Source organism: Penaeus monodon, unplaced genomic scaffold (assembly GCF_015228065.2).
Source record: "Penaeus monodon isolate SGIC_2016 unplaced genomic scaffold, NSTDA_Pmon_1 PmonScaffold_2537, whole genome shotgun sequence".
Taxonomy (NCBI): domain Eukaryota; kingdom Metazoa; phylum Arthropoda; class Malacostraca; order Decapoda; family Penaeidae; genus Penaeus; species Penaeus monodon.
The window spans coordinates 18,362-29,266 of NW_023655663.1; the positions used below are offsets into that span (position 1 = coordinate 18,362).

At 33.8% G+C, this 10,905-nt stretch overlaps 1 pseudogene; it reads right to left on the minus strand.

Annotated features, from left to right (window-relative positions):
* Window positions 1–7,219: 7,219 nt before the first annotated feature.
* LOC119570379 lies at window positions 7,220–10,837 on the minus strand (annotated as a pseudogene).
* Window positions 10,838–10,905: the final 68 nt, after the last annotated feature.

Below are 10,905 nucleotides of genomic sequence, written 5' to 3' on the forward strand. Positions count from 1 at the left end.
GATGCCGATTTTACTGTGGCTTTTCTCAATAGAATGCAATGCAAAATAACATATATAGATCCTTTATATCTATTTTAGTTTATAATAATTTGGTTTGCTGATAAAAAGATACTTTTATATTATAATTTATCATAATGGTACAGTTTTCTTTTTTTCTGTTTTGATTTCAGGGAAAATGCTTTTTATTAACCTTTAAAACAATGACTTTTTTGGGGTATGCTTAAAAATTGTAAAAAAAAAATTACTTTTTTTTTCAGTGTTACTTAATCTTTTTGCTTGTGCCCTTTTTGTGACTGCAAAAACCCTCAGGTTAAAAATATTCCCCTTTTTGTGAAGTTGATTTTTCTTTTGCAAATTTTTATTCACTAAATTCTCAGAACCCGGGTTTTTAAAAAAGTAATTAAATAAATAGAAAATAAGAACAATATTTTTGTATTTTTTTAATTTTGTAAAGCAAACTAGTTTTGTTTAATTCAGTAAAATCTACAAAAATAGCAGTTTACAGACAGATAAGTATAGAGGTAGATAATTATATTTTTTCAATAAAAAAAATTATCTTTAGAAATATTTTTTTTCAGCTTTCATCTCCTACATTTAACACATTATAAACCTTTCAGTAAAATTACATCCCGGGGGAAATCATCACGATATGACTTGCGTTTTTCAGAGGTTTGAATCCCCTTATTCTGTACATTATCATTATTATTACTATTATTATCATAAAAAACAGATGAGCATTAGTTACATGGGGGAATTTTAAATTCTTTGTTAGTAACCCAGTAAAGAGTAATTTTCAAAACCCAAAAAAACATGTAAAATTTTAAATTTTAAAAAAATAAAAACCAAGAAAATTAGTTCCCCCCCTTTACCTATCATTTGACAAAAAAATTTAGGAAAAAAAATAAGAAAAATAAAAGCCTGAACTTTCTTTTTTCAAAAAAAAAAAAAAATCTTCATTTCCTCTAACAATAATTTATTCTCAAAAACTTAGGGATAATAAATTGTCAACTCCATTTTAAAACAGCCTGAATAAATCATCCCGTGAGTTTGTTCCTCTCTTTTTAAAGTCGTATAAAGCCCCCAGGATCTGAATGGTTTTCTGTTATACCCGATTGTCAAGAGGTTCTGGGTCAGGAAAAAAGGCCCCAGGGTAGTAGGGTTTAAAACTCACTAAACGGAGAGAGATAAGGGTCCACTTGTTTCCTGGACCCTGAAAGATATTTTTGTTTTAAAAAAATTCTGTTTTTTTATTTTTCATGTTTTTTTGTGTTGGGTTAACCAAGTTCCCTGGGAAAGATTTACAAATGCTATTGAATCAATGGTGTTGTTTTTTTTATAGAATGTAATTTATAAGTTTAGACAATATGCAACAATAAAAAGATAACCTAAAATTTTTAAAAAATTTAAGAAAAGGGTGTAAAAACAATTAACAAAAAAAACGGGGCATGGCATGTAGTACATGCCATGCTGTCGCTTTTTGGGTTAACATAAAAATAGTACATACAGTTACGATATGCTTAATTTTAAACTTTAGTTTAACAAAACAAAAACCAAATTACTGTGAAGAAAATTATAAAAGGGGAAACACTGGGGCTTTTCCCTTTTTGTTGGGAAATTCACTTTGTAGATTATTATCTCCTTGACCACGAAATTTCATTTCAAGAGCTAAAGATTGCTTAAAATTTCCCCCCATTTTGTGTAATCCCGCAAAGCCCGCCTTCGGTGAAGATTGACATGGGGAAGAAAACCCGCTCGCTGAAATAAAATTTGTTTCGCAAAGAACCCGTTTGCATATGTTATAATATGCATAGTAAAGGGCCCAGTTTAAGCTAGTGCAAGTGTAAAGCTTTTATTTCCTGTTCTGAGTGACATACCTGTTCTTGAATCTAACTGAGAGAATACGTTTTTGAGAACATAAAAATCTTTCTAGAAAAATTGGGATATTACTTTAATTAAGCCTATTATGGGGAAAGATGGATGCTTTATATCTAATAAGTGGGTATGAAGTTTGCAATTCGTAACTATTGGGCCCCGCAAAAGTGTTAATTTTTTTGAAAGATACAAAAAATAAAGAAAATACTTTACCTGCAAAGTAAAAAAAGCTTTTGAATTCCTGGGTTTCCCCCAGTGTCTGAAGATTCTTTCCCTTGTCCCAAATTGCATGGTACAAAAACTACATCATCTTTGGAGCATTTCAGTAACACTGAAAGTTCAAAAGTTATCAGGACTTGCCATAACTAAAAAAAAATAAATAAATAAATAAATAAAAATCAAACAAACATATAAATTATACATAAAAATTTTTATTTAAGGAACTTTCAAAACCAAAACTTTTAGATGTGCCTATCAAAAGGTTTTCGTGCTTTTCCCATGAGTACTGCTTAGCTCTAAGACCCCACGGGTTCCCAGTTACATGGATTCCCCGCTTATGGGAGCCCCCCTATTTAATAATAAAAAAGGCAAACTTTTTAATCTGGTATTTAATATAGACCTGTTTCTGTATGTTTTTAAAATTTTGCTAAATTTTAGAACACACTTCCCCCTTTTCAAACCCGTTATGTCAGTTTCAGCAATTTTTGAAAAGTAGATACCTTTTATAATTATATTTGAAAACATCCCCCTAAAAGGAAAAAATCTCTTCACTTTTAGTTGCCTGGGCTCACGTATATAAGAAAGTGGTAGGGCCCTGCTAAGGCCCAAAAAATGCCCCCAGCAGGGAAACCCGTCATTTCATCTTGCGAGGAAGTCATTCAACTGCAAAAATTTTTCAAGATATGTAAATTGAATGGGGAAAAATGAAAAAAAAAAAACCTACCTAATCTGAACTGATTATTGCTAAATCCAAAAAAATTTAAATACAAAGAGCATCACTAACGTAATTTGCCTGTAAAGAAATTTTTCAAAAAAGAAAACTTGAATTGTGCAAGTATTAATTACATTCAAACATATACAAATCCTTTTTAGATAAACTTCACTATGAAAAAAAAAAGAAAAAAAACAAATCCCAAAAAATTTTAAGAAAAAACTTTATACTTTGCGTTGTAATTTAAGCAATCTAGTTTAATAAACATCATTTCCTTTATGAAAAACAAGAAACTAAGGTTTCTGAAAAACACACCCCAAAACAATCAAAAACACATTATTTCCCCCCCCAAAAAAAAGAACACTCAAATATAAAAAACAAAAAACATTCAATCCTGAAAAAAAATAAAAATCAAAAAAAAACATTCAACACTATCATCCCTCATTACCATCAAAAAAATCATTTAAAAACACATCAACCAATCCATACCTACCCCAATTTTTCCCACATACAACAACATACCCTGAATCCACCTTACGGGCCGCTTACCCCTCTTTCCACAACCTTTTTTACCTCACACTACAGCGAAATAAGTGTTTTTAGGTTATTGAAAACCTCCTCACCTCCATGCCCCTTAGGTCAGTCCTTTAAAAAACATCTTCAGTTATACAATCATTATACATCGCTTCCTGGATCAGGTACAGCTTTCCCCACGGGAGATGTTGCATTTCCTTAACCGAGGGCACGGGGTTTTATAACAGTGTTCCTCTGGTTTTTAAATTTTTTTAGAAGTGGTAGCTAATTCACACAAATGTACTAATTTTAGTTCGATAAAGTTTTTTATTTTTGTGGTGAAATTATTTTTTTATGTTATATTCTTTTCATCGATAAATAAATGGCGCAGTAAAGGTGATGCAAGAAAAAATAAAAAGAAAGGGATAAGAATAAGAAAAATGTTGCATAATAAAATGAAATGTCAAGAAAAAAATAATAATAACATAACCTAAAAATAACAACATAGAAATTACAACCAAAAAACTACAACAAACAACAAAATAAAATAATAAAAAAAAAATATAATAAAATAAAAACTTGATAATGATATAATAATAAAAATGAAAAAAAATAAGTTCATACGAGTAACAAAAAAACAACAACAAAGATGATGATAAAATAAAATAATAATAAGTAAAAGTAATAAATAAAAATATAATAATAATAATAACAAAAATGATATTACTAATAAAAAAACATGTGTGCATCCATTTTTGGGGTCAATCAACCCCCCATCGCCCGCGCGCGTATGTGAGCCGCGCATTGATTTTTAGAATAAAAATAATAATAATAATAATAATAATAAAATAATGATAAAGATAAAAATAAATAAAAATAATAAATAAAAATAAATAATAAAATAAAATAATAATAAAATAACAAAAATAAAAATAAAATAATAAAAATAAAACAAAAACAAAAAAGATAATGATATGAAAAAATAAAAAAAAGATGATCATATACTACCACATATTCTAATAATAATAAAACGACACAGTGAAATATCATGAAATATGTGATAATAATGAAAATAAGTAACAATAAATAATAAAAATAAAATAGTAATATAGTGATGACGATGTGATAATAAAATAATAAAATTTTAAATGATGATCTTACTACTATACTTATACTAGTAACTATCATTATTATATTATTATCATCATCATAATGATAAAAATAATAATGTAATCATATTATAATAAAAACGCAATATAATAATGATAATATAATAATAAAAATAATAATGTAATGATAATAATAATATAATTAATGATAATGATAATAATAATAATGACAATGATGATGACTGATGTATCACATACCCAAAATAATCTTTTACAAAAAATTTACATTTATTTTTGCCCAAACAATGTATTCCCAATCACCATTAAAATCTAATCAACAATGAGTGTGATTTCCCACTACGAGCTTTCCATATTTAACCACACTGATATATATTTTTTCTCGTGAGAGTCGTGGACCCGAAGTAACGGACGCATTAGAACAATAGTATGCAACAGGTTACTTGATTGTTTGTAATACTATACTACGGGAACGGGGGAAGAATGATAAGTAATAAAAGGACCTTCATTTTTTGCAGTAGCTTGCCAATCTGGCGAGAAGAGAGAGAAAGAGAGAGAAGGAGAGAAAGAGAAGGAGAGAGAGAGAAAAGAGAGAGAAAAAGGAGAGAGGAAAAGAGAGAAGCAAGAGAGAAGGAGGAAGAGAAGGAACAGAGAGAGAGAAAGAGAGAGAGGGGAGAGGAGAGAAGAGAAAGAAGAGAAAAGAGAGGGGTGAGAGAGAGAGTGAGAGAGAGTTGAAAATATGGCTGAAAAAGGTCACCATTTACTCTAGAATCGCATGTAACTACTGCTGCAAGTAAATGTAATTTCGGGGGACAATAGAAATCCTGACCAGCAGGAAGATAGCATGGTAAGGGGAGAGATAATATCATGACGAGAAGCACAAGGATGAACGCAAGCGGGTACCACGGCAGTCTGCTGGTGAAAATACATTCGGGTCACAGCGGTCGGGTCAAAGTTGCAGGGCTTTTTATTTGTAGATTTTTACGTAATCCTAGGTAGATATGTGATATATTAAAAAGTAAATCATATTTTTTCAAGCGTACATATTTACGCATATATATATAATATAATATATATATATATATATATTTATGTGTAAATAATATAAATATATTATATATATGCACAAATATTATTTATATATTATAGATATATGTATATATATATATATGCGTAAATATATATGTGTAATATATTTTTATATATATATATATATATATATGTATATATATATGGTGCACCATATATGTAAATACACACACCACGCCCCCACACCACACACACACTCACACACACACGCACGCACCGCACCACGCCCCACACACACGCGCGCGCGCCAACACACACGCACCACACCACACACACACTACCATACACGCACACGCACACGCACATGCACCCACGCCACGCACACTCACCACACCACACACACACTCTCTCTCTCTCTCACACACACTCGCACACCATACACGCACACGCGCATATATATTATAAAATATGAAATATTTTATATTTTTTTCATGGGGCCCCTGTCTACAAGGACGTTGGCGATCATGGATTTCCATGATTTTCTTGGCAATTTAGAGCGGTGGTTTGCCTTTGCCTTCCCCCTGTGTTTTTATCGAGTCACCATCTTTTTTTACCCGGTTTCTGGGACTGGCACTGACTTGGGCTGGCTTGCCCACCCGTGGCTAGGGCAGGTAATCGAGGTGAAGTTCCTTGCCCAAGGGACAACGCGCCGGCCGGTGACTCGAACCCTCGACTCAGATTGCCGTCGTGACAGTCTTGAGTCAAACGCTCTAACCACTTGGCCACCGCGGCCTCAATTATATATATATATATATTATATATATATATATTATTTTTTCATTTACTTATTTTTCTTTGATCCACTTTAGTTGTCTCTGTATTTTATGACTTTCACATCATTATCTTCGTGCAGTCTGTGAGTAATTCCCACAGGGGACATGAGAAACAGTTTTTTGAAAAAACTATTGGGTAACTCCCGACAATAAAGATGCTGTTATATAAAAGTGTAGTTACATGATATGCAATATTGTGTGTGTGTGGGGGGGGGGGGGGGAATTTTAAAGTGGACTCAAAAGGTAGCCAAAACAATCTATGATCAGTACCACAGAATTCTGCACTTTGATATAACCTGCAGTTCTAGAGGATTCCCACAACAGTGCTAATGAGGACATGGCCCATTTTCCTTGGCCCATTACCCACATCCCTGTACCATGTCCAACATGCAGGTCAAGGCGCAGGTACCAAGAGCATGAAACCCCCAAATTTCTGGGACCTTGAAAAGCCCTAGATAAGGAGGCTATTCTCACTGCCGGATCAGCTCCTGAGCCATGAGGACCGAACAGACATCTCATAGACAGCTCTACTGCACCCAGGTAATGCATTGAAATCACCCTAAAAATTTAAAATACCTTGCTGAGGACTGCTGTCTATTATAGATAGTTTGGAGTAAAGCATCTCTTTCATGTCAAGTTTACAAACACCCGTAGGAGGCCACTGGGAAGCAGAACGGGTACCCAAGCTCCCAGTCTGAGTCCCAGCGGGACCCACAGCCTGCCTTACTTACTGGTGGAAAGGACGCTTACTCTACCCCCAACACAAACATCTATATACTTCACTGCCAATTGGTTCTCTTGGGGTGGCAGACGGGAAAAGGGCCCCCTCCACAGCCAGTAGGGCATGACCCCATACCTTTAGGGCCTCTTGCTACTCCAAGAGCCCCCACAGTTCAGCCTAGGACTGCAAGTACCTAGTTTCCATGGGTGGCTAGGAGGGGGTACTGCAGAAGTCTTGATGATGGAGAGGCTATGAGCAGCAGGTTTTTTGAAACAGCTACTCCCTTTTGTTCAGGCTAGTCAGATGTAAGGAGAAGGCATGTACAAAACTTATCTAGGCTACCACACCATCACTTCACACCACCCAGAAGGATGTACACAGAAAAAAAGTTAAAAAACAAAAGATTTTAGTTTTAGTAATTATTTGTATATTTTTGTGTTACAATAAATCCATTAACAATAAATAGCATCACAGTATTAATTCAGTTACATCTTGGCTGACTTTTGCCAACTAAGGTGACACCCGCTAAACCCGAAGGTTCATACACTTTCTTCAAGCAGCATTTTACCATTACAATATCATATATCACTAGTTAATACCACATAGTTGAATGAAAAAATCTCCAGAAGGATTATCAGAATTTAAAAAAAAAAATCTTTCCCTCTATCAAGTTCATTTTTAATTATCAATTTTCATGTTTTATAAGTAATTAATAAAGTCTGCATATATCACAAGAAGCGTAAGCAACTGTTTTTTTAATTTTATAACATGATGATTATATATTTATATATCTCTATGCTTCCTTTACTTCATTCTAATTTCAGAAATAAGAAAATATGAAATAATGCAGCTCATTTCATGAGCCTGAACAAAAGAAAGAAAAAAGGAAAAAAAAGAATAAGAAACACATTTCATTCTGCTTCAGAATTTACCCAGGCTAAATATTATTATCATCATCATTATTATTATCATTATCATCATTTAATTATACCCTTTTTTTAGAGATTTTTATTTGTTTCGAGAAAAATCAAAAGAAACATTAATCACATACATGTTTTCTTAGGATAAATGTGAGGGTCTTCCAGAAACATGAACAACTGTAAGACAACAAATTTAACCTAAGGGAAAATCTGGCCCTTGAAACCCATAAATGTAGTATATCATGCTTGGTATTTATAACTGACAATTCATGTATATGTTCTAGAATAATATCATCCTTATAATATCAACTATAAAATATTACCAAGAATATTCCATCAGATCACACTTTATTTGCTGTTTATTCTTCATGCTCAGCGTAGTATTAGCTGGTTTTTTTTTATATGATGGCCAAACGGCAGGTTGGACAATGGTGGTTATCTTTTAATAACCACTCTGTAATGCAAGAGTGGTGGTAGTTGTGTCCACATGGAAGGCCACACAAAACTGCTGCCCACGTATCTTCCTAGGCATATTGCACATACCGACTTTCTATTGCATATGATGGTGCTGTCCATTTTAATTCTGTCAGACTCTGAGGGGAAAGCAGCCATACATCCTTCAACGAATCACTCTGTTGGGAATTGAGTGCTGCATTTTGTTTCTTTGTTTTTTGAACAATTTTCAAAACTTTTAATAACTTTTCATATGTAATGTTTTGAAGACAGCTGTCACTGATTTTTCTGTACCTCAAGTACTGCCTCTCCAATTTCCTTTTCAAGATTGCACATCGATGACAGAAAATATATTTCCTTCACTGTGGTCCAAAGCTCACATAGCCTACAATTTTCATCTTGACAACAGGCATGTAAAGTTCCCAGCAGAATGTCATTTTCATTATCACTGACGCTATCAATATCCGTTTCACTTTCTGATTTTAGGTCTTCCTCGTTGCCCCACCCTCATACCTCCATGTTGGCAAATCCTTCATATAATCATTTGGTATAACAGGATGTAGCCACAAGTCTGGTGTGGCTAATCGCTCTATGGGGGACTCCATGCCCTCCTCCTAAATCCTGAGATGGCCTTGGGCGAGACAGTGATGCCATGGGACGGAAAAGAACGTCAACCAAATAGGAATCCATTGAGAATATTGACCACCATTGGAATCCATATCAGCTGGTTCCTTTCCCTTCTTGAGATGACCCTCCTCAAGAAAGACGATGATGCCAAAAATGTGCGCTGACATCCAAAAATATGATGGGATGCCTTGCATCATAAGCCAATGTATCTAGCTGAGCAAAAAGCCAAGTGAGTTTAAATAGGGAAAATCAACCATAACCCAGATTCAGAAAAATATTAGCTAATGGAAACTTTAGAATTTTCAGTAAAGCAAGCCAAACAACAAAAACAAATATGTTTGTATACAAACATTCGTATCAGAGTGCGAATGGCATGTTTCCATGCTCTCACCCGGACATCAAACACATTAATATATCAGCAACTGCTAAGGCATTGGCCGCCCCAAGTGATACTAAAAAGACATCATTCATTTGAGGCTGTAGAGTACACTGTTTGGAATCAAGGGCAGTGTTTTTGACGACTCTCCCTTCTGCTTGCCATAGAATTACTCCTTCTGCTGTGACAACAGCTATATTTGGTATTCCGTCAGTCCTGTCCTTTTAAGCAACTGGGGAAACCTGGAAAAATGAGAGAATCAAATAATATTACTGTAGGGAAATAAATAAATAAAGAGAGGAGAGACGGTGAGGTGTAGAGACCTGACAGATGTCATATCACTTAACCAATCAAAATAAGGTATTACAGTTTTTCATACTCTCCATCTTCATTGGCTAAACAAAGCAAAATGTAAAGTGGTTCTGCTATAAAAGTTTCATGGGAAAAAGGAGAGATTTCTACTATTGAACACAAATTCCATATTTCTATTCTTCCAGTATAGATCTTTGCCAAAATCTAATTTCCTACACCCAAGAAAATGATAGATGCACAAAGAAGAAAGAAAGAAAAACACTTACTTGTTCCTTTTCTTCATACTTGACAGTGAAAGATGCAAGCTTAATTCGAGTTGACAGTCGGAGCCAAAAGTTGCTATCAAAAATGGTGGGTTTTAACAACCAGAGATTAAACCACCGTGGAAACTGTCAATAAAATAAACAATCTTTAGACCCCAATCTTTGAAACAGAGCAAACAATAATAGTTAAAATGGAAAAAGAGGTTGGAAAAGTAGTAATTCCCTTTTTTACATTGTATTGTAAAAATCAAAAAAAAAAGTAATAGGCTATATATCTCACATATCAAGTGGAGAAGGAAGACTGGTAAAAAAAGAAAGCAAAGTTTAGTTTTCTACTTTTTTTTTCTACACTGGTCAAAACTTGTTTATCTTCTGTCATAACAGTAATAATTTAGATGAAACAAGTTTATAAAGGCCTTGTGTCTAAAGGGAGTGAATACAAAAGTCAAAACTTATATTTACTCTCAAAGCTTTTAAAAATACTTAATGAACAAAAGGCAAAATGCTAGCCGGGCCTACTTTACCAAAAATAAGGTTTCATACTAGTCACAGTGAAGGGGTAAGCGCATGATAAACCTCAAACTTTTCTGCATTACCTTTTCTTTACTGACCCGCTGTGTATTGAAACCAAATTTCTGCAAGCTGTGTCAAGCAATTAAAAACTTGAATTCTTGACTGTATTTGGGTATGAAGCCATGAAAAAACTGAAGCAGCAGTGAGATGTGTTTTTTGATGCTAAACAATGTGCTCTCTTCTGCTGTCTGGCCATTGATCCAACTACTTTTGCATGTTTCCCTGTTTCCTTGGGGGTAGCAACAGTACCAGTTGTGGGTGACTATAATATGTGGATAATTCTATTTCTGTTTCAGGATGTGGATAATTCTATTTCGGTTCCATGGACCAAAGTGGTGTTTTCCACTGTGAACAA